Source organism: Schistocerca serialis, chromosome 9, assembly GCF_023864345.2.
Source record: "Schistocerca serialis cubense isolate TAMUIC-IGC-003099 chromosome 9, iqSchSeri2.2, whole genome shotgun sequence".
Lineage (NCBI taxonomy): Eukaryota > Metazoa > Arthropoda > Insecta > Orthoptera > Acrididae > Schistocerca > Schistocerca serialis.
In genome coordinates, this window is record NC_064646.1 from 93,130,157 (window position 1) to 93,156,184 (window position 26,028).

The window sequence follows — 26,028 nt, forward strand, 5'->3', positions numbered from 1 at the left end:
TATTGTCACACAAGAACCAATCAGTAGCATCTGTCTGGACTCAGGTTCCGGTGTGCTTCATGAACACTCAGCTGTGATCACATAGTGTATGCTCACAAACATGGCATGTGGCCTCAATGCTTTTCAGCAGCTGTTGTCAGATACACGTATCACACAGATTTTATTTTAGAAAATGGACACATGTGAAACAACAGCATTAACAATATTAGTGATTTTTAAAGAATTCAAGAGCTGAATAAAATGAGTATGTAAGTGCCATTACTAACATTTCCAGGAATTGCATGCTTTCTTTGGTTATTACTTTCTTTCAATTTTCTAATTGGAACTAGGTTTAGACATATAATTTAAGACATATTGCACTGTGATCAATACTTAAAAATATGTAAATTAAACAAGACAAGCTCAAAAAAAGCAAAGGTCAGAAAATGCAGTGTGTCCTATATTCACAATATTTGAACTAAAATGAGCTGTAAGTGCCTGAGGCTTAGAAGTGAGCCAATAACACAAAACATAGATTTTGCGTAAAGTTAGAGTTTATTGATGGAAAACTATTGAAGTTCATTAATACCACCTCACTGACACATAGTTAGGATTTTAAGATGTGATGCATTCATAAAACTGTTTGTCAGGTTTTACCAAAAATTCAGCCAGTCTTCAAATCGGTCTTCTTATCTTCTGTAATAAGTAACTTGCACAACATAGCTATTTTTCCTACTGATACTATCTTTTTGGTCATGTCTTTCTCAGAAATATCAGTTTCAGATATTTGTTCGAATTCACTGAAGGTTCTTTTAAGCACGTTTTAGACTGGTTTATTATAAGTAACTTTTACCCATTAAAGTTTTGTAATGTAAATTTGTACTATGTTAAATAATATATCTGCTACTTTTTTGAAGTTGAAATAATCAGCTTTGATTAGCATTTTTACTTAAAATGAATTTGTCAGGTTACCATTTTCTATCATTTATTTTAATTCTTCTTGACTTTTGCTTTTATTAAACCTTTTCCGTTTTTAAATAGCGACAAAATCACGGTCGCAGCCCAGGAAGGAAAGTTCTCTGACTGGGAGCTTGTAATTTATTTCTGCGCACATTTCAGTTCAACTTAAATATAGCACAAAATTTTACTCTAATTTTATTCTGCCTACAACAGTTATGACCCCATATTGTGAGTTTGTCCGTAGTTTCAATTTCTTTAAGTGGCTAAAAGACCGAGGTTGCAATTTCAGTCCCTCACCTACCTGATATTCCTCCCTGCCGCATATTCATTTTACTGATGCTATTGCGGAAGTGGGTCTGAAGGTTGAAATTTGACAATTGTCGCAGGTAGTACACGTTAATACGAGTTAAGGTCGTGAAAGACAGTAGCCTTTATAAAACAAAAGCAAATGTCACACTAGTGGTTCTAGGAATCTGAGAGTCATTAAAATCTTTCTTTTTCACATCCTTTCGGCTTTTTCAGCTTTCAAGTGTTGAAGTTTCAGTTTATTTTTGAACCCTGTTTCAACTGTATCAGAAGATGCTGTTATCTGAAAAACTAACAGTTCACATGCCGTACTTGTGTCTGCTCTATGGCAGAAGGACAGTTTAATATCGAAAAATTTATTAAATACCAAATAATAAAAACTGTACGGAACATTGCTGTCAAGATTTCGGTTTTTAAAGCCTTGTACAACCTGCAAAATGTATATGTTCCCTGAATCCTGCCTCCCATAGCGGCTTACAGCACTTCGAAATTTTTTTATGTGCTCACAAACAAGAACCCAATTGAAACTTCCTGGCAGATTAAAACTGTGTGCCCGATCGAGACTCGAACTCGGGACCTTTGCCTTTCGCGGGCAAGTGCTCTACCATCTGAGCTACCGAAGCACGACTCACGCCCGGTACTCACAGCTTTACTTCTGCCAGTACCTCGTCTCCTACCTTCCAAACTTTACAGAAGCTCTCCTGCGATCCTTGCAGAACTAGCACTCCTGAAAGAAAGGATACTGCGGAGACATGGCTTAGCCACAGCCTGGGGGATGTTTCCAGAATGAGATTTTCACTCTGCAGCGGAGTGTGCGCTGATATGAAACTTCCTGGCAGATTAAAACTGTGTGTCCGACCGAGACTCGAACTCGGGACCTTTGCCTTTCGCGGGCAAGTGCTCTACCATCTGAGCTACCGAAGCACGACTCACGCCCGGTACTCACAGCTTTACTTCTGCCAGTATCTCGTCTCCTACCTTCCAAACTTTACAGAAGCTCTCCTGCGAACCTTGCAGTACCGGGCGTGAGTCGTGCTTCGGTAGCTCAGATGGTAGAGCACTTGCCCGCGAAAGGCAAAGGTCCCGAGTTCGAGTCTCGGTCGGGCACACAGTTTTAATCTGCCAGGAAGTTTCATATCAGCGCACACTCCGCTGCAGAGTGAAAATCTCATTCCAAGAACCCAATTTTTTATCAATTTTCTTACTACATCATTCTTCAACATGTACTTGGTTAACAGTCTGTTTGATTTTTGCTAAGGCTGGTGAATTTTACCGTACACACAAAAGATATTGGAGAAAGTATTGTTACAAATCTCCACAATTTCACCTTCGCCATTTGTAACAATGTACATCACGGTTACGTGACGTCTACTTTCTGCAGAATATCTATGGTACCATGCCTTAGTCTTGCAACAAGCTTAATTTGCGTTAGGCATAGTTCATAGTTTCGTTTACAGTGGTGTAACTTATAAAAAAGTTTTTGGTCGTAATGTATACATTTGCTAAGCGTATTTGCATTTACATACAGTTTGTTGGTATTTAAATTCCTGTGCCTTCACTACAGTGAAGCTATAATATAGGCCTTGCGAGCATTTCTGAACTTATTTTCTTCTGATAGTCTTCCTTTCCCTTTCTTCCTTCGCTTCTTCGCACCTTCATCTGTCACAGTTTGCAATGAACAACAATAACACTCCTTCTAATGATAGACCTAGTCGATTACTGTCACTCACAAAACACTATATCTGGATTCGAATAACAAAGTGATGGACATCGAAGCACAGTTAGGCATAGAGTGGGGCGATATTGTCTGTTCGTCGGTGTGTACACGTGTGATGACGTTTGATTTGTGGGGCGCTAAGCTGCGCGGTCATCAGAGCCCATACAAATTCCCAATTTTTAACGAGTTTAATCTAGCCACTGTCACGAATGATGATAATGAAATGATGAAGACAACACAAACACCCAGTCTCCGGCAGAGTAAATCCACAACCCGGCCGCCGGCCGGAGTGGACGAGCGGTTAAAGGCGCTACGGTCTGGAACCGCACGACCACTGCGGTCGCAGGTTCGAATCCTGCCTCGGGCATGGATGTGTGTGATGTCCTTAGGTTAGTTAGGTTTAAGTAGTTCTAAGTTCTAGGGGACTTATGACCACAGCAGTTGAGTCCCATAGTGCTCAGAGCCATTTGAACCATTTTGAACCACAACCCGGCCGGGAATGGAACCCAAGACCCTGTCATTCAGAGGCAGCAACGCTAGCCACTAGACCACGAGCTGAGGACGCGTACACGTGTAAGAATGGATGTAGCAACAACAGTTGTGCTCTTCCAGACTGGCTTGTTTTCTTACACTTTTTGTTCATGTGCGGTATTGAGTTCACGTTACAGGAACGTCATACCACTGTGGATTAACAGTTGCACTCCTCAGCGTAGAATGATACGCTTCCCCTGTTACTTTTATGCCTCACCTAAAGCAATAGAGCGAGCACTCTCTTACAATAACCAGTATGATATACATATAGTTGTCATACTCGATATGAAACGGGTACTCAAATGGATCTGAATCATTAATGTGAATTTACACTACTGGCTATTAAAATTGCTACACCACGAAGATGACGTGCTACAGACGCGAAATTTAACCGACAGGAAGCAGATGCTGTGATATGCAAATGATTAGCTTTTCAGAGCATTTACACAAGGTTGGCGCCGGTGGCGACACCTACAACGTGCTGACATGAGGAAAGTTTCCGACCGATTTCTCATACACAAACAGCAGTTGACCGGCGTTGCCTGGTGAAACGTTGTCGTGATGCCTCGTGTAAGGAGGAGAAAAGCGTACCATGACGTTTCCGACTTTGATAAAGGTCGGATTGTAGCCTATCGCGATTGCGGTTTATCGTATCGCGACATTGCTGCTCGCATTGGTCGAGATACAATGACTGTTAGCAGAATATCAAATCGGTGGGTTCAGGAGGGTAATACGGAACGCCGTACTGGATCCCAACGGTCTCGTATCACTAGCAGTCGAGATGACAGGCATCTTATCCGCATAGCTGCAACGGATCGTGCAGCCACGTCTCGATCCCTGAGTCAACGTATGGGGACGTTTGCAAGACAGCAACCATCTGCACGAACAGTTAGACGACGTTTGCAGCAGCATGGACTATCAGCTCGGAGACCATGGCTGCAGTTACCCTTGACGCTGCATCACAGACAGGAGCGCCTGAGATGGTGTACTCAACGACGAACCTGGGTGTACGAATGGCAAAACATTTTTTTGGATGAATCCGGATTCTGTTTACAGCATCATGATGGTAGCATCCCTGTTTGGCGACATCGCGGTGAACGCACATTGGAAGCGTGTATTCGTCATCGCCATACTGGCGTATCACCCGGGGTGATGGTATGGGGTGCCATTGGTTACACGTCTCGGTCACCTCTTGTTCGCATTGACGGCACTTTGAACAGTGGACGTCACATTTCAGATGTGTTACGACCCGTGGCTCTACCCTTCATTAGATCCCTGCGAAACCCTACATTTCAGCAGGATAATGCACGACCACATGTTGCGGGTCATGTACGGGCCTTCCTGGATACAGAAAATGTTCGACTGCTGCCCTGGCCGGCCTAAGTGGCCGTGCGGTTAAAGGCGCTGCAGTCTGGAACCGCAAGACCGCTAAGGTCGCAGGTTCGAATCCTGCCTCGGGCATGGATGTTTGTGATGTCCTTAGGTTAGTTAGGTTTAACTTGTTCTAAGTTCTAGAGGACTAATGACCTCAGCAGTTGAGTCCCATAGTGCTCAGAGCCATTGGAACTGCTGCCCTGGCCATCACATTCAGCAGATCTCTCACCAATTGAAAACGTCTGGTCAATGGTGGCCGAGCAACTGGCTCGTCACAATACGCCAGTCAGTACTCTTCATGAACTGTGGTATCGTGGTGAAGCTGCATGGGCAGCTGTACATGTACCCGCCATCCAAGCTCTGTTTGACTCAATGCCCAGGCGTATCAAGGCCGTTATTACAGCCAGAGGTGGTTGTTCTGGGTACTGATTTCTCAGGATCTATGCATCCAAATTGATTGAAAATGTAATCACATGTCAGTTCTAGTACAATATATTTGTCCAATGAATACCCGTTTATCATCTGCATTTCTTCTTGGTGTAGAAATTTTAATGGCCAGTATTGTATATAACACAGACTGTAGTGTGCATACTTGTGCAAAAGGATACTCCGTAGTAACATGATGAGATTTCCTACGGATATGGGGGCCACACAATGTCTTCAAAATGGTAGCAATGTCTCTTGAAAATCGAGAACGTACGGAACGGCAACACTTCCCTGCATTGTATGTTTGTGTCCAGTAGATCTTTTTAACTTTTTTTTTTTCTAAGACGGAGTGCTCTGACAACTGCTAACAAAGAAGTCTATTGCCACAGAATAATTATATCTCGCGAAGAGTTTACTGCTGGATGTTCTTTTCTGTCATAATGTTCGTGTATGTGGCGACGAACTGCATCTTGTCGAAATGAGTCCAAGTGCGTTACTCCTTATTCTGTCTTTCTCTTTTTACCAAGTGTCCGTAGTTTAGATGGTCGAGCCAGTCTTACTCTGCGTAGTATTTTTCATTAAAGATATTTACGACAGTGTTTTCATTCAAAGCATGTGTTTCTCTTTTCTACCTTTTTAGAAGCAGTAGATATGCACAATAGTCCATCCCGTTCTTGGCGACGCACAAACTCGCGTGTGCAACCACGCAGAACGTGAGTGTGCAGTTCTCTTAACAACCTGTTTACTGATCATACTTATTTGCACACTTTCCGCTTTAAGCTTCAGGCATTCTGCAGCGCAAAATACACGCCCCGCAAAGAGAAAGAAATCACACTACGAAAACGAATCAAAATTGCTGTGTTACTGGCCTCATGCATTATCTGCAGCTGGCTGTAGCGACTGATACCTACAGCAGTTTAGCGTTTGACCATGGTGAATGGAATAGAGGGCGCGACCAAGAGCGCTCTCTGTTTGATGGTTGCTATGGTAGCAGCCTTGCAAACGGCAAGTACATCCCGTCACACGTTTCACCGCCTGCCACATGCACCCGGCGCATTCTGTTTTTGGCTGCTCTGACTAATAGGAACCGTCTTGTTACCTTTTACGTTGTTGGCGTTTGCCCATTCCATTTTTGAAACAACTATACTTTTGAAGGAGAGACACTTGGTATTTAATTAAGGCCCTCAGTTCGCTCTAAGTATGTCGAAGTACAACAGGAGGTCTCAGTGTGTTCAAAAATACTTAACTTGTTGCAAGCAGGTCGTTAAAAACATTCACCTGCCTCTCACACTAAAATATCTTCAACTACATACTAGTGTAACTAAACAGAGTTTCTAAGATTTGTCTTTTTGGCATCAGACAAAGCTCTCTCTTACAAGGGAATTGTCCAATCAGACAAAGCCTAACCAGTTCTGAAATTTTTTACATGGGAAGAATCCACCGAAAGAAAGACAATGTGAAAATTTTAGCTGCTAAATCTTACTGCAAGTATTTTAAGAGACATTTCGATCATTGTAAAATATGCAGCTTTCCAGAAGCCTGGAGGAACGTACAGTCCTGAAGTAGCTATGGAAGACAGCGCATGTACAATATAAGTGGATGCATAGAGCTGACTGACGGCATAGTGCGATCGTAGCTAGTAATATCAGTTTTCATTGATATCTTCACTGACACAATTGTTCACAGTTACTATTCACTTAAATCTGCAACTCTTTCAATTGCAATAATAATTGTCAATTGCCTTCTTATTGTCGCTACGTATTCTTGGTATATGCTACCTAACAGCCTTTGTCTTTGTGTGGTTTCCAGAGTTTCACAGCGTTGTTGAATCCAGTTAATCTTTTCAACCTTGCAAAGATGAAATATAAACAATGTGGTATCCAACCGAAATAACACACTTTTGGTGGAAACCTACACATGTGCTATTCGTCAGTTAATTTTTTGAACATTGATTCGAATGTTGTCGACATTTCATTAGAAACTATAGAAACATCAGAAGGAACAGGAAGCCGCTGAAGATTCCGTGAATTTTGATTCCGACTATGACTGCTGCTTTCATTAAAGTTAGGAAGATAAGCACAATCAAAGAATCAGGCCTTTCTAGCCCGTCCATCTCCCTGATCGGTGACCCTTTGAAATGTTTCTTTTTATGAATAAATAAATGTAAGCCCCAAAAACTAAAATAATTTACGTAAACCTACGTAAGAAACGCTGTATTCTTGTATTAATTCCATGTATTATTTTTAAATTGTCTTATATTTTAAAATTGTAATTAATCTTTCTTAAATGTGAAAGAGCTTACAGATGTTAAAACTTGCAAGAGAAAGCAACTGTATTTTTTAGTTGGCAAATAACGCATCAGACACAGCGCATGCAGTGACAACAGTCAAATTTTAAGCGATCAGCAGCGCTGGAAAGGTGCGTAGCCAAGTCTCTCGAACATTTTTCCACGCAAGAATCTTCCAGAAGAGGAAGAGAATGACAGTAAAGTTGCCTTCAGTTGTCTGTATGTATATAACCATGAGTGGCTTCTGGCTCTCTCCCTCTCAATCTCTCTCTCTCTCTCTCTCTCTCTCTCTGTCTCTCTCTCCTGAGACCCGTTCGCCTCTGATGTCCCGGATCTTGTCAGTCGCTCTCTTAATGGTTGCTCTCGAATCATTATGTAACCTTTTGAAGGTGTGTGCAGTATTCATCTATGTAAAAGTATCGTAAATATATGAATAACTGTTATTGTTTATCAATGTTTCATTTCAATAACGTTAACCTTGCCTGCCAACCTTTCTATGTTTCAGCCAGGAGAACTGCAAGACTGCCCACATATCATTTGCTGCCCGCTGCCGAACACCATTGGTGCTCGAGTTCCGAACACCATTGGTGTTCGAGTTTGTAGCAGCCTCTCTTGCGTCCTTGAGATCTGTTAAGCCGATCTGTAAACGCAGTTTCCGGGCAGCACCTCTGTGCAAAACGCGTAATTTTAATGATCGGCATACGGCCAACAAACGATGTGTGCGGTCAGTCTACCCCAGCGGTATCAAAGGAGGTGAGACAAAATCTCGAATTATTTAATTTTCTCTCTCTTAGTGGTAAATTTATCTGTGCCATCTCATAATTTATACTCACAATTTTTTTTTTGCACTTAGCTGTTTCTTTTAATTAACGGCACTCCAGTTAACTTCCTCTAATCAAAATTTATTTTTCAGGTACCTCTATAGAGCGCCACACAAAATAGAGACAAAACTCTTTTTATCGAAAATAACAATTCACCTTCCGGCCCATCCCGCTTACATTTTATCGATTATGCCAAGAGTATTTATTGTGTGTGCACTGATCTTAAATATTCAGAAACAGTCATTGAGTACTATGTACTTAAATGGTTTCATATTCCAATTACTTTGGGTTGCGCAACTCTCTTCTCGCCGCTGCTTTTCTTCTGCTTTGTGTTTTGTTGTCTGTTGGTAAGGCCGGGGCACACAGCTAAGGAGTGCGTTAGTGAATCGAGGGCCTCTGACCAGTTCTTTGAAGGATGGGAAGAATCGAAAATGGCGCCTTCGCCAGTAGTCTTACAGCCGTGCAGTGGGAGTGGCGTGTTCCGATGGATACACGGCCAAATGACGTAGCTCCAGCTACAGTGCCAGCACGCCCTATTTACTGGCCTTCCTGGAACTATGAGCTCAACTCCGCAGGGTACCCGACCCTCTGGCACCACATGTTGGCCACTTTCTTCATACGAGTATAACACGTTTGCGTGCTCCCACGTTGTAAGACGTCATGGTCTCCTGACCTTCACTGCTTACATATTCCGCCCTCACAACCATATTCCGTACATCAAGACGCTTCATTCGGACCCAAACTCGATAAGATAAAGTCAATGTTGTATGAATTCATGTAAACTATATGCAAATAACAAGTAAGGGCACCATGGTTGAAATACTCGAGGCTGGCGTACACACATACATTCCAGACATGACAGTCACAGGAGCTTTTAGTTTGAGAGAGGTAGACCACACACCGGGAGGCCGGTCCCTGCAGAGGACGAACCAGCCTGTAGGCCAGACAGCATGGGCCTGAGTGAAAAGGGGAACGACCCCGTGTTCGGCTTAAAAGCAAATTCCACTTCATTGTGAGGGAGTGGCCAGCCTACGCATTCTTTACACACAGCACGCAGTTTCAGAGATTTTCACAGGGAGACAGCAAACGCTAAACGCCAATGCTACAGGTTTCCAGATTGGTCGCCTTAAACGAAACGTCATTATCTCGTTTTAGAAGAGCAATGCTGATTGGCAGACGATATTTCTGACGCCTTGAGCTGAAGGAGTAATGGAAGAGACCAAAAGATATACCCCTTCATGTCTGATGTGGAGAGGGGCCATTCTGTTGTCGCTCTTGGAGCGAGGAACAAGTCTCTCCTCAGTACTTCACTGGGAGAGCACCTCTGTCGAGAGTGAATCGAAGTGTGACACTCTGTATTGACTGCTTGTGATTAAGCGTTGTTCACTGTGTTGGCCGACACACTTATGTGCGGTGTGAATGGACAGAGTTATAGTTAAACGCCTGCGAGCGAATTTTTCAGTGGCATCACGGTGGACTGGTTATCTGACCGTTGTACCACGCCAATAGTTAGACTAGGGGCGAATAGGAATCCTTGACTTCATCAAGGCATAGGGAGAGTTTGACTGGCGAAGGTCAGTCCAGACAGAACGAGAGTTATCTTATTTGTCAGCAGTGAGCGGTGCAGACAGCAGTCATCGCAGCTTACGGTATTGTGTGCTACAGCTATTGCGAGCCCCATATTTCCTCCACAACAGTAAACTTCACTGCATTTCACACGCGACAGCCTCGACCGTACCTAGTGACATTCTAAAGGATAATTATTCACGTTGAGTAGGAGCCCCTCTCAGTCATTCTGCCAAGTCAACAACCATCTTAAAGTTTGTATAGAAATTTCGTTAGCGAATCCTACCCTTGAGAGGTAACTTCACATTCTGAAAAGAACCAGGATATAACTTGTTCAATTCATAACTAAAAGTTCCAATGTGATTTCTTAGAATTTTTGCAAAATAAATAATAATTTTCGTTAGTGTCATGTTTTTCTTACACTAACTAGCACTACTCCCGTACCCAAGTATCCCACTAGTTACGAAAGAAATTTTGTGAATTTTTTTTTGTCATTTCCTTATAGCGGACGAGTCCAGAAGATATTTATTGCTGAAAGTTTTTCAGGCATTTCTCTTTAGAACGTTAGGAGCGTCTGTCTGCATTCTGTAGTAATGTGGGGGTGGAAATTTCATCTTGCAGGAGCCACACGGTAAAGGGTACATCTCAGATTAATCCGTTGCGCAGAATACTGTAACAGAATCTCAGATCAACCCCACGCTCAAAACGTCTATGGCTTCCCGCAAGCGCCGTCTGCAAACTCGGTGATTGGTGGCCTGGCCATGACCTCAGCTCATGCTGGAAGGCGCCATTTACTGTGATGGGAAGTTATTCCACTGGAGGATACGGTTTAACTATATGTGTGGCGGGAGTTAAAATGGTTCAAATGGCTCAGAGCACTATGGGATTTAACATCTGTGGTCATCTGTCCCCTAGAACTAAGAACTACTTAAACCTACCTAACCTAAGTATATCACACACATCCATGCCCGAGGCAGGATTCGAATCTGCGACCATAGCGGTCACGCGGTTCCAGACTGAAGCGCCTCGAACCGCACGGCCACACAGGCCGGCTCAGGTGGCGGGAGTCCACGGCGCTAGTTTCGGAAGTGTAACTGACACAACGTCTGCTGCTTGGGCAGGATTGGCAATGACGGGCTTTTGGTGGAGTGAACGCTGTGGATTTTGGTGGTTGCTGAGTGGAACGAGGAAGTGCTTCTCCGGACCACTTGGAACGCTATTTCAGGCGACATCTGGACAACCAGACGCAAAACATGGTAATTTTGTAAACGCGAAGCTAGTGGAGACTTCACTCTGGTGTCCTTTGATCGACCTGCTGTGCTGACATCCTGATTCCAGGAATGGCCTCCACTCGACGCAGTCGCAGGTCATTCCAGCAATGACAACAGTAGCGGTAATAAGCGCAGCTCAGGCATTCAGCGAGTTAATAGGCTGTTCAAATGCCCCCCTCAGTGGACTCAACTGTGCCGAAATCGCAATATGAATCATTTCACATGCTTCATAGCAGTTTCTCCTGAGTGATCGATTACTGGTGCATAGTATTCTAATTTACAGCTGATTGTGTTCCCTTTGATACCCACTAGTTTGCACGGTATCTCAAAGAGGGCAGTAGGGAACATAGTGAATTTTGCCAACCATACGGTCGCAGAATTCACTTGTACTTTATGTTTGAGACTAACATTCGCTCATTATTCAAGTGCGTAATCTCATTTCACATGAATGTGTTTGATTCAAATAAATGTTATTGTGATATCAAAATCTCAGTAGTTAAACATGTTTTCCATACCCACATCCAGGTAACAGATTTTGGTGAACATTAGTTAATTTTTCGAATAATTATTTATGTGGAGTTGAAGCAACTCACGTGGCATTGCACATAGGACAACAATGAAATCTGCGAATTCAGTTCCTTACGTAACTCTCTTTTGTGCACTCATTTGGGTGTTGTGGGTATCAATACCTTGCTCCTGCATAACGCTCACTACAAAATACACTACTGGCCCTTAAAATTGCTACACCACGAAGATGACGTGCTACAGACGCGAAATTTAACCGACAGGAAGCAGATGCTGTGATATGCAAATGATAAGCTTCTCAGAGCGCTCACACAAGGTTGGCGCCGGTGGCGACACCTACAACGTGCCGACATGAGGAAAGTTTCCGACCGATTTCTCATACACCAACAGCAGTTGACCGGCGTTGGCTGGTGAAACGTTGTTGCGACGCCTCGTGTAATGAGAAGAAATGCGTACCGTCACGTTTCCGACTTTGATAAAGGTCGGATTGAAGCCTGTCGCGATTACGGTTTATCGTATCGCAACATTGCTGCTCGCATTGGTCGAGATCCAATGACTGTTAGCAGAATATCAAATCGGTGGGTTCACGAGGGTAATACGGAACGCCGTGCCGGATCCCAACGGCCTCGTATCACTAGAAGTCGAGATGATAGGCATCTTATCCGCATGGCTATAACGGATCGTGCAGCCACGTCTCGATCCCTGAGTCAACAGATTGGGACATTTGCAAGACAACAACCATCTGCACGAACAGTTCGAAGGCGTTTGCAGCAGCGTGGACTATCAGCTCGGAGACCATGGTTGCCGTTACCCTTGACGCTGAACCACAGACAGGAGCGCCTGCAATGGTGTACTCAACGACGAACCTGGGTGCACGAATGGCAAAACGTCTTTTTTTCGGATGAATCCAGGCTCTGTTTAGAGCATCATGATGGTCGCATCCGTGTTTGGCGACATCGCGGTGAACGCACATTGGAAGCGTGTATTCGTCGTCGCCATACTGGCGTATCACCCGGCGTGATAGTATGGGGCGCCATTGGTTACACGTCTCGGTCACCTCTTGTTCGCATTGACGGCACTCCGTTACACGGACGTTACATTTCAGATGTGTTACGACCCGTGGATCTACCCATCATTCGATCCCTGTGAAACCCTACATTTCAGCACGATAATGCACGACCGCACGTTGCAGGTCCTGTACGGGCCTTTCTGGATACAGAAATTGCTCTACATCAGGCCTAGCCAACACATTCTCCAGATCTCTCACCAACTGAAAACGTCTGGTCAATGGTGTCGAGCAACTGACTCGTCACAGTACGCCAGTCACTGCTCATGATGAACTGTCGTATCGTGTTGAAGCTGTATGGGCAGCTGTACCTGTACGCGCCACCCAAGCTCTGTTAGTGCCCAGGCGTATCAAGGCAGTTATTACGGCCAGAGGTGGTTGTTCTGGGTACTGATTTCTCAGGATCTATGCACCCAAATTGCGTGAAAATGTAATAACATGTCAGTTCTATTATAATATATTTGTCCATTGAATATCCGTTTATCATCTGCATTTCTTCTTAGTGTAGCAATTTTAATGTCCAGTAGTGCACAAATCAGTGAGCCTCCATGCGGAAGAGTGAAACCTCACATGAATACACGATTTCTCATTGGAGCACTAAATATACAGCTGTCGCTGACCTCCGTCGCTAGCGCTGTGTCTAACTGGCGACAAATCTCTGATGCAGATAAATCACAGCACTTGGATCCTGACGACGTCAAGGAGTGGGTACATCACTGCGAAAGTCTAGACACAGTTCAACGGAAAATAGCTACAGTTAGTTTTCTGTTGCGTATGTCGGTGTTTTGGGTGATGGGTGCAATAGCGAATGGTGTTTAACGGAAGTGCGATTTCAGGAAGTTATGTTTTCATTCAGGAACTCGTCGTATAGCAACATTACACAAGACATGGGTGAGTTTCTCTGCTTTTGCGTCTGTCTTTAGGCAAAATATATACCTGGGATTATTGTAATTTATCATTAGTTGCGGTTCTTATTTAGTAAATGCGAACGTGACTTTTCCGGTAATTTTAGTGTTGTCTAAGGGTTTTTTTTGACACCTCTTAATTGAGTAAATGTTTTTTAGTTATGGTACAGAGCTAAATCTTCACGTTTAAAATTGATAGGTTAAATCTATGCAATGCCGTTTGCGGTACTACAAGTTACATTATTATTTTTTATATATAGTAAGTTGTCGTAGTCACGCCAAGTTTGGTAGAAGTTACTCCCAGTGTCCCAGAACTACGAATGAACGTACGAGTGTATAGATATAGCAGATTGGAAATATCTCAAATCTGTAAAAAAAACTGTACTGTAGAGCAATATTTATGGGTTCGTGGACAACTTCTTAGCGTTTCCTTGTAAGTTTAATACACGCAATAGTTTCGCACAACACAGATTTTAGTCACCAATAACATGTTCTCTTTCACTGTTATGACAGTACTGCCTACGCTGGAGTAAATTTCCGATTCCACTGTAGAATTAAAGTGATTTTTAGCCAAAGAACTCGTCCAGCCATGGTCGGAGCGCAGTTTCATCCAGAAAGGATGTTCCTGGAAAGTTGTTCAACAGACAGCGGAAAAGGTGAAACTCTGAGGGCTCAACATCAGGTGAATAAGGTGGGTGCAGAGTGGCTTCCCAATCCATATCCCGTATAGTGTTTTTTGTCAGCCTAGCAGAATGAAGGCGGGCGTGGAGTAGCATCATTTCACACGAAGTAATTCTTAGTTACTTGTTTTGCAAAACAAACTGCCTTTTCCTGCTGCTAGTTACTTTATTAATCCCATGCGCGTTTCGCCTTCTCCTTTTCTAAAGCATCATCAGTGGGATCTATAATGATACAGTTTCGTTAGTTATAGATTATCAAAGAGTTCACTTCGCGATTTTTTTGTAAAAATGTAATTACTTACGATTTGCTGATCTGGTTTCCTCACATCTGGTCTGGAGGTCGCACTACCACTTTTATCACTGTTCTATATTCACATCTTTGTGTTTTCGCCATCAACACACTGTTCACCATGCTTCTCACTCTTTTTCGTGGTGGACTATCATTCTTCTGTCACCTGATACAAATATTTCGTCGTACACTTCTTTTCACAGCGGAAATAGTGCGACTCAATTACGTGTTTCATCGTCTTTGGTATGTTTACCTATTGTTGCCACCCTAACGAAGTATATGTTCGTTACTAACTTCTGTTTATGTGTTCATACCGTGTGTGTGCGTATGAGCGAGAGACAGAGAGAGAGGGGGGGGAGGGAGATGGGAAGAGCCGATTATTTTGGGGGGAGGGGGGGGGGGGTGGCGCTTGACAGCTGTCACCAAAGTTTTCAGCCATTCCTAACTGCTAGTATTACCGCCACCCCTCCCCTCCACACAAAGAAGTCGGCTCTATCCACCCCTCTCTCTCTCACTCATACGCACACACACCATGCTTTCCAGCCAGGGAACCACAATATTCGTTTCGAGGAGACGCAAGTACTAGCGGCCACAAGCGGATATTACGAAAGGCTCTACAGGGAGGCAATCGAAATCGCTAAACACCCAAATAATTTCAACCGTAAGAAGGAGGGTGTGAAATTAAACGGCATATGGGCGCCGGTGTTATAGAAGATGTGTACCACCCGCCCACTACTGGGTAATGGCAACGGCGATCGACGGCGACGGACAGCGGCCAATTTCACTGACGTTTTCAAAACACGTGACGTCACGCCGCGGCGTGGGAGCGCGCGGACACGGAATTTAGCGGCAGTCAGTAGCGAGCCAGTGGGTGTGTTGGACCTTCCATTGAGCTACGGACCCCCTTGAAGATGTCTCCCGTAGTCGGAGACGAAACGTTGGGAATCGACACAGAATTCATCAACCGACCTCGGCATAACAGCCCGTATAATTATAATGGACATCAGTGACAACTGTCTGTGTGCAACGCACCTCCGTCAGAGACGCCATTTTCATGGCTACGTATAGCGCTGCCGCCTATCGGAAATTCATGTAACTACTGGGGCTGAAGCGGAGTTATTCGACGATGTCCTACAAGAAATTAAGCATTTTTTTTTCAACCACACTTGACCCGAAAAAAGTGTGTTGCCTTCTTTATTACACGCCTGTCAGTGCCGAAAAAGATTCCACATTCCAGTAGGACTTTGCAAATGACACCAAAAAATCTTAGGGGTTTATTTCCTACATGCGGAAACCCCTGCTTCGCCGATCTCCGAAACTCAAATCGTGATGAGGGGACGTACTTTAATCTCTGTGCGGAGTCGGAAGAAAATGAATCGGTCTTGTTGTTAAGTGGCAAGTCTTGATGGAATTTCTGTACTGAAAGTGTCTTTGATGCAAATGTGTTGATAAACGTGTTCTGGGAAGTACGTCAGAAAATAATCACAGAGTTCAGTTAAACGATACGTAAACGGAGACCACTGTTATTGACACTCTTAATAATCATTGTCTTCCAAAACCGTGTGAAGAGAAAAATCTCTATTATCCAACTTTTCTTTCGTAATAGTAGTTTATTTCTGAAGGCAGAAGAGACCAGAGAACAAAGAAGGGCTGCACAGAAGCAGTTAGCCTGTGATCTGTACGATGTCACTTATCGCTTATCTGCGGGCTGCATTATTCGCTGGCGGGCCTGTTTCCGTAACACTCCATAGCAAGATGTTGAGGGTTCTAAGAGGGCCGTTTCTCACTCACGACAAAGTTGTGTTACATACCGCCCTGTTAGATGCTACATTTCGGAACCCTCTAGTGACAGAGTACTGGAAATATGAAGGCATGGAGAATGTAGATGTAGAATGTTAATTAGGTTTGTTTTGTTTAAAAAGATTTAAGAGCCCTCACATAAAAATTCGGAGGCATGAAATTCCAGCACGCCCTCGTACTAAAAGCATGTGTATAATTACAGATCTTGTTTGTCACGAATGGAACAGTTAGTCAGCCATGTTGATATAGGAGCAATCATACTGGCATTCGTGTGAAGTAATTTCAGGAAACCAGAAATTACTTAAATTAGAATGGCGTAAAGGGTTTATGGACCTCCACCCTCCCAGGTATGAGGCCAGCCCGTTTAATGATGTGCTACCACACTTTTTATCACTTGTATACAATATAACAGTAAAGTATTTACAAATAAAAAATAACTGGACCGCAACACAGCAGGTGACGCATCTACAAAAAGACCTGTACTCCATAAATTGGACTAGTGCAGATTGCGAAATATAGTCTTAGATTATCTTCCGTGTTTTGTAACAGGTATCTTCGAGTATAAAATCCATAAATTTATTGGACTGATACAGACAACACAAATACAATACTACCTCACACAAAGAATGAACCAAAACGAAGTCAGAAATGTATCGGTCACCCTAGCCTGCAAACTTCAGTTAACGAACAAGAGAAACTAGAAAGCATTTCGAACGTGGAGACAACGCCAGAGAACGACAAGCAAGACTATAAATGTACAGAGAGACCGGAGGAAGGTGTATAACTGCCATTTTTCAAACATAAAAACTACGTTGCTAAAACTTTACACAAACACAGTGACAGGAACACACATAAAGACTGTCGTACAAAATTACAACGGGATAAATCATGAGGCCAGACTACGACACGTGAACCTAAGGGTGAAGAGGCACTGCAGAATTCTTACTGCAAAAACGTCTACCTAATGCTGATGTAAACAAAAATTTACAGGTACGCAGGACTAGAGCTCGAATACAGAAACCCCTGCAATTGAGAGGTACAAATACATAAGACGAACCCAGTTTAATATGAAGTGCTGTGAGAACGTTGGAAAACGGTGTGCCACCGAAGGATGGTTGAATATGGCTCAACATACTTTGCGAGACATGAAGAGACGCAACAGACTCCTGTAAAAAAAAAAAAAAAAAAAAAAACGGAGAGGTGCGTCAGAGCGATGTTCCACCGACAGCAGTGCCTTGCATGCCTTGAATACTGGAGTCCGCCAGAAATCGAACACAACGAACTGCAGCATCGCCATTAAATTGCGTTCGCCGTGAGACCTGCTGTGTAATGAAAGGCTACTCACACTGACTCGTATCTACAAGATGAGAGTTGTGACCATCCGGTTCAGTGTAGTGGAGTGCTTTGTACCTTGGTTCACAGGGCCCACGACGTTTCATACCTTGAGAGTTTGTCAGCTGAGTTAACAGACTTTGAGATCGTCTCTTGTCAGAATGGATATAGAGAAAGACAAATCTCAAGTGCGTTGCAGTATCGAACAACCGCGCACCGGATGAGTGATAACGCCGAATGGGCACCTTACGCAGGGAGCTTTTACGACACGATTGGCCCTCTTTTGTGGAAATACGATGTGAAACTAGTTTTCAGACCTTCGTCTAAGATTAGGATCCTTTTAGTTTCCGTCGAGGATGATCTTAGTTTACGTAAGGCGGGTTTCTATAGTATTCAAAGCAGTGGTTGCACGTCATACATCTGTGAGACTACCAGGATTGTGGAGGGCCGCTATATACTGAGCATAAGCTTCACACACACTTACAACAGCTGTGATAATCGGCCATTGCCACAGATTGTCTTGACACTGGTCAACCTATGGAATATAACAACACTGAGATTTTTACATGCACTTCCAGCTATTGAGATAATTCATTAAGGAACAGTTGAAACTGAATTACCAAGTACCCTTGCAAACAGAGATAGAGGTTTTCGCTTATAGTCTATGTGGAAACCTTGTCAAAAAACAGAGGGAAAGAGTTAATATTACCTCACCCGCTTCCGAAGTCGGTTATCTGTGGTTTGTGTGTTGGCGATAACGTTAACAGTGTTTGTGTGTGTGTGTATGTGTGTGTGTGTGTGTGTGTGTGTGTGTGTGTGTTTGTGTGTGTGCGTGTGTGTGAGTGTAAGTGTGTGTGTGTGTGTTTGTGTATGTGAGTGTGTGTGCCTGCGTGTAATCTTTCTGGAGTTTCTGTGCAATCCAAGGGTTAAATTCCCTTGCAGAGCGCTGACTTCCAGTAATTTTGCCTCGAAAATGAGAGGGTGTGTTCCTGTCGAAGTAGCTGCGTTTGTCGACGGCTTCATCCCATTGCACGTCCATACGTTCTCTGAAGATTGTATGCACTTGAGAAACTCACGTCTCACAGAGCTACATAAATGTGCCTCTTTTACACTTGTCACGAAGGTGGTTCAAATGGTTCAAATGGCTCTGAGCACTATGGGACCTAACATCTGAGGTCATCAGTCCCCTAGAAGTTAGAACTACTTAAACCTCACTAAACTAAGGACATCACACACATCCATCCAGAGGCAGGATTCGATCCTGCGACCGTAGCGGTCGCACGGTTCCAGACTTAAGCACCTAGAACCGCTCGCCCACACCGGCCGGTATCATGAGGGTGGCCCAGAAAGTAATGCACCGTATTTTTTTCCTTCAATAATTCTTTATTGAACGTAATGAGAATTACACAGACGAAAGAATTGTCGGCCTTCCTCCAGGGTGTCTATGCCTTGTCGGTACCAATTTTTGTCCTGGTTGCGGAGCCAGTGCTTCATTGTGTGAATCGCCTCCTCATCAACCTCAAAATGTCTTCCACGAATGTCATCCTTTAATGGCCCAAACAAGTGGAGGCTCGCTGCAACATGTCAGGTGTTGCAAATCGTGGAGCTCCGCCGAACCGCCTTCTGATGACCTCACCCTCCGTGCCCAACGACTAACTGTACTTCTGTCGACAGCAGATGCTCCATAGACTTTGCACAAGCTTTTGTCAATATTCTCCACAGTTTGTTCTCTGCAGTGAGGTATTCAATGACGGCCCATTACTTGTAACGTGCGAGAGCCATTTTTTTTCAACTTCCGATAAGCTATAAATAAAAGACAACTTCATAGAAAAACAATGATTTTATCACCAAAGGTTTTGTACTCTTATAGTTACTTTCAAACATAATTACCGAAAACACTGAGACATTAATTGTACCTGAGGACAAGCTTTGCAATACCCTCCTCAAAATATGTTGCCACCAATGAGGTTCAAATGGGCATTGACGTTGTTTTGAAGGTCTTCGTTGGTTTGAAAGTGCTGCCCTCCTATCCACGTCTTCAGTTCAGGGAAAAGGTAAAAGTTGCTGGGTGCCAGATCAGGACTGTACGGCGGATGATCGAAAATGTCCCATTGAAATTGTTCTAGGAGCCGTTGGATTGAGCCAGCAGTGTGTGGACGAACGTTGTCATGGATCAACACAATTCCTGAGGTCGACATTCCTCTTCGTTTGCTTTGAATGGCTCTCCCGAAAAGTCATAAGGTTGCACAATAAGCAGCTGCATTGATAGGGCTGCATAAACTCTACAAGCAACACGCCATTTTGGTCCCAAAACACGGTAGCCATAACATTTCTGTTGTTGAATGTTGTTTGAAATTTTTTGGTTTGTTTGGTGAAATGGGATGCACCCATTGTTGTGATTGTCGTTTTGTTTCCGGTGTGTCGTATTGGATCCAAGTTTCATCTCCAGTAACAATTGATTTCAAAACGTTCTCTCCTTCATCGTGATAACGGTCAAGGAAATTCAAAGCTGACGCCATTCGGTGACTTCTGTGGGCGTCCGTCAACATTTTTGGAACCCAACAAGCGCAAAGTTTTTTGTAACCTAAATTTCCAGTAACTACAGAGTGTACGACAGATCTTGAAACTTCCGGAATTTCCATAGACAAAGCAGTTATGGTGAACCTACGATTTTCTATAACTCGTTCAACAAGGTCAGCTGTAACGACAGACTTGCGTCCTGGGCCTCCTTCATCATGCACGACATTTCAGCCACCTTTAATCCTTAGGCATCATTCACGCACAACACTATCATTCATGAAGTTATCACCATACACTCGGTTCATTCTCCGATGAGTTTCTGCTGCACTATTCCCTTCTGATTGCTGAACCGAATTACACTTGGTGGGAACAACAATTACGGCAGCCATATTTACGTAGCTATAGTGCAACGCAGACTGATGCCTTGAGGTCGGAAATGGCGCAGTTTGTAGTGCGAGAGTTGTACAGTAGCCTACAGTGCATGTCCGCTTTCTGCCGCCCGCGTAGCTTCTACACTAAACGACCGGAGGTTGAAAAAAAAAAAAAAATAATGGCCCTCGCACATCTCCTACAGACACCATTTTGAAACTATCCTGCATGTACGCTATCTGTCGGAAGTGACGGAAACGTGGAGTGCTCACTCAGGAAATACGTACGTAACGTTTCGCATTCGTGCATTGTTTTCGGCTGAGAAAAAAAAAAAAAAATCCATGCATTAGTTTACGGGCAACCCTCGTATTGGTACAGAAGATACAAAAATGTCAGAGTGTTTACATAGGACAATATTAAGTTTTTTCACATGGAAATAGCTACATTAACTAAAACAACGATGGCGGGGGGGGGGGGGGGGGGGGAGGGGGGGGTTAAAATTCACAAAATAAGACAATTTTGTTTACAGTGGTGTTGGCAGGCTGTTCTACAAATTTCTGGGATCTTATTGTAGATATTAATACAAGAATATAATTATTTAGCATTTACAGAAAAAAACATAGCTACTAATATGGTAGCCCCTGTGAGCTCCCAGCTTCTACTCAGCCCCAAACATGTAGCTTTTCAGTTCAACGGTGCATCGCTTCGTATCTGTAAAATACGAGAGAGAAGATTGCATACTAGCGTGAGTTAAAAAAAAATATGTCGCAAACGCCAGAATATGGCTGAATTTTCTCGTTTTGAGGGTACTAAAGAGCGATTTGTTTTAATTACTAAAACCCATTCAACAGCCAATATCGCATAAAATATTTCTATATTTAAGATATCCGATTGCTACAGACTTTGCTGTTATCGTCAGGTCTTAAAAATCTTTTTGTTGTAGAAGGTCTTCATTTTGCTCTGAACGTCAGGCACAAGATGTCAAGTAGATAAAAATCAGCGTATTGTGAAAGGTTTGTCATAGATAAAATATTTAAAGCATTAAGCGCCTTGTGCAAAAGGCAATGTCCATCTACATATTACTCACAGACTTCTGTCGTATCAGACAAACATGGTACACAATAGCGATTTCCATGCAATCTTTGCTGTTGGATGGTTTTTAACAGGCAGAATAACGCATATCGTTCTAAATTTCGCTCCTTTACGTATGCAGAACGAAGGAAGTACACATGGCGTGGAAGGTAACCGGTACACACTATTCCGCGCCAATTCATAATGGTCTGCAGTCAGACCAAGATGTGTTATGAGTGCATAACGGACTAGAAAATGAGATTTTCATGAGCCGAGGGGCGATGCACTTAGCACGTCCATAATGAAATTCGAGCGGTATTTGCTTAGATCTGTACTTAACTGAAATTTTTTTTTGACTGGATACAGGAATTTAGCAAAGGAAAATAAAGTAGCAATCAAGGAGCGTCCAGGCCGCGCTGGTTATCCAGTGATGGCACATTGTTTCCCCGTCTAGGGCTATTTCGCTACCCACAGGACACATCAGTCTTGCGTGTTGCAACAGTTTAAGGAACCAAACATTCTTGTTATATACTGAGAGGTCATTCGTTAAATACGAACGCTGGCACAAGAATTCCATGCTGCAGCCTTTCAACGCTTTATCGAAAGACAGCATAAGTGCTTAAGTTTACAAGAGAAAATAAGTTGTAGGCTGCTCCGATGTCTCTATCCCAGTTTGCGACTTATGTACTGACTCAACCTTCTTCTGTGAATACCTTCACTGCGCGATACCGATGGTAATGTTGCCGATGACATTTGGGATCAACTAAAAACGGTTCTCCGAAATTCCTTCACCAAAGAAGACAAAGTACACTACTGGTCATTAAACCTGCTACACCACGAACATGAAGTGCTACAGACGCGAAATTTAACCGACGGGAAGAAGATGCTGTGATATGCAAATGATTAGCTTTTCAGAGAATTCACACAAGGTTGACGCCGGTGGTGACACCTACAACGTGCTGACATGAGGAAAGTTTCCAACCGATTTCTCATATACAAACAGCAGTTGACCGGCGTTGCCTGGTGAAACATGGTTGTGATGCCTCGTATAAGGAGGAGAAATGCGTATCGTCACGTTTCCGACTTTGGTAAAGGTCGCATTGTAGAGTATCGCAATTGCGGTTTATCGTATTGCGACATTGCTGCTCGCGTTGGTCGAGATCCAATGACTGGTAGCAGAATATGGAATCGGCGGGTTCAGGGGGGTAATACGGAACGCCGTGATGCATCCCAACGGCCTCGTATCACTGCCAGTCGAGATCGCAGGCATCTTATCCGCATGGCTGTAACGGATCGTGCAGCCACGTCTCGATCTATGAGTGAACAGATGGGGATGTTTGCAAGACAACCACCATCTGCAGCAGCAGGGTCTATCTGCTCGAGATCATGGCTGCGGTTACCCTTGACGCTGCATGACAGACAGGAGCGCCTGCGATGGTGTACTCAACGACAAAACTGGGTGCACGAATGGCAAAACGTCATTTTTTCGGATGAATCCAGGTTTTGTTTACAGTATCATAATGGTCGCATCCGTATTTGGCGACATCGCGGTAAACGCACATTGGAAGCATGTATTCGTCATCGCCAACATTTCAGATGTGTTACGACCCGTGGCTCTACCCTTGTTTCGATCCCTGCGAAACCCTACATTTCAGCAGGATAATGCACAACCGCTTGTTGCAGGTCCTGTACGGGCCTTTCTGGATACAGAAAATGTTCGACGGCTGCCCTGGCCATCATATTCTCCAGATCTCTCTCACTAATTGAAAACGTCTGGTCAATGGTGGCCGAGCATCTGGCGCGTCACAATACGCCATTCACTACTCTTGATGTACCGTGGTATCGTGTTGAAGCTGCATGGGCAGCTGTACCCGTTCACGCCCACCATCCAAGCTCTGTTTGACTCAATGCCCAGGCGTATCAAGGCCGTTATTACGGAAAGAGGTGGTTGTTCTGGATACTGATTTCACAGGATCTATGCACCCAAATTGCGTGAAAATGTGATCAGATGTCAGTTCTAGTAGAATACACTTCTCCAATGAACACCCGTTTATCATCTGCATTTCGTCTTCGTGTAGCATTTTTAATGTCCAGTAGTGTAAATATTCCAGAATTCTAATCAAGAGTTGCTGCCAACATGAGTAACTTAGAGGTAAATATGAACGGTGTTCAAAAACACCTTAAATCACTTAATATAAGCACATCCTTCGCTCCAGATGGTATACCTATTAGATTTCTTTCATATTATGATGATACAGCAGCTCCGTACTTGACTATCATATAAACTGCTCGCTCAACAAAAGGTCTGTACCTAAAGAATGGAAAGCTGTGAATGTCACATCGATGTTCTAGAAATAACATTAATCCAGTGAATTACAGATTCGTATCCCTGACTTAGATTAGCAGTAGGATTATAAAACGTACACTGTGATCGAGAATAATGAACTACCTCAAGGAAAACAGTTTCCTAACACACAGTCAACACGAATTCAGAAAGTATCGATTTTATGAAACTCACCTAGCGCTTTATTGGCACAGTGTAATGAGTGCTATTGAGAATACATTTCAGAGTGATCCCTTATTTCCAGGTTTCCAAAAACCTTTTGGTATCATATTAGAACAAATACGCCTTCGATCACAAATATTAAGTCAAAACTGACCAGGTTTCGACGCTACTATGAGTGTCGTCTTCAGAATTAATCTGAAAACGACGCTCAGAGTAGCGTCGAAACCTGGTCAATTTTGACTTAATATTTGTGACCGAGGGCTTATTTCTTCTAATATAATTCTGACGCGGTCACTGAACCTTCGCAGCTATGTTCAAAGCTTTTGGTATCGTTCCTCACAAGTGGCGTCTAATCAAATGGCCTGCCTATGGCCTATAGTCTCAGCTCAGCCTGTGGATTCGTGTGTTTCTGTCATATAGATCCCAGTTCGTAGTAATTGACAGAAAATCATCGAGTAAAATGGAAGTGACATCTGGCTTCCTTAAATGAAGTGTTCTGGCCCTCTGATCTTCCTAATCTGCTATAAACGATTTAGTGGCAATCTGAGCAGTATTGTCTAAGGTGATGCTATCATTTACCGTCAAAAATGTAACCAGCAGATCAGAACCAATTGCAGAATGATTTCGATAAAATATCTTAATAACGCGAAAAGTGGCAATTGAGTCTAAATAATGAAAACTGTGAGGTCATCCACAAGAATAGTAAAAGGACTGCGCTAAGTTTCGACTACAGGACAAATCAGACAAATCTAAAGACTGCCAATTCAACTAAATCCCTACGCATTACAATTACGGACAATTGAAACTGCAACAAACCCATAGATAATGCGGTGGGGATGGTAAATCAAAGACTGCGTTTTAATGTCAGGACTCTTAGAGAATACAACAAAAATGAATCAGATGGCTCTGAGCACTATGGGACTTAACTTCTGAGGTCATCAGTACCCTAACTTGAACTTAGAACTACTTAAACCTAACTAACACACATCCATGCCCGAGGCAGGATTCGAACCTGCGAACGTGGCGGTCGCGCGGTTCCTGACTGTAGCGCCTAGAACCGCTCGGCATCTCCGGCCGGCAGCGGATACAACAGATCAACTAAAGACACTACCTACAGCACGCTTGTCTGTCCTCTGCTAGAGTACTGCTGTGCAGTGGGGGATCCTGACAGATTAGTCAAAGTTCAAAGAAGGGCAGCTCGTTTTGTATTATCGGGAAACAGGGGAGATGTTGTCACGGGTACGATACACTATCTGGGGTGGCACTCATTGAAACAAAGGCGTTTTTCGTTGCCGCGAGACTTTTTCACGAAATGAAAAAACTTTTGTTGACACCCGCCAATGCAGGGAGAAATGATCATCGTCATAAAATAAGAGAAATTAGAGCCTCTCGCGGAAAGATTTAAGTATCCGTTTTCCCGTGCGCAGCTCGAGACCGAAATGACAGAGAAATAATGTGAAAGTTAGTCGACGAACACTCTGTCAGGCACTTTAGTGTGAACTTCAGAGCAGCCATGTAGGCGTAGATTTACATGTAGATGCAGATCATAAATCAACCAACTGACGACACGTAATACGAAACACAGATCGGAAATATGCGACAGCCTTAATGACTGACATCACATGCGCCTTTGATCATCTATGTTCGCCTAAGTGTGCTGCGCTTTGTGGTTGAAGCTGACCCAGAATCGAAATTAAATGGAGAACAACCTGGTAAACGAGGGGAAG

At 43.5% G+C, this 26,028-nt stretch overlaps 1 protein-coding gene across 1 annotated transcript in view; it reads right to left on the reverse strand.

The window, feature by feature from the left end:
* Positions 1 to 26,028, reverse strand: part of LOC126419391 (uncharacterized) — a 211,532-nt gene that overhangs the window by 18,053 nt on the left and 167,451 nt on the right. The window lies entirely within an intron of this gene.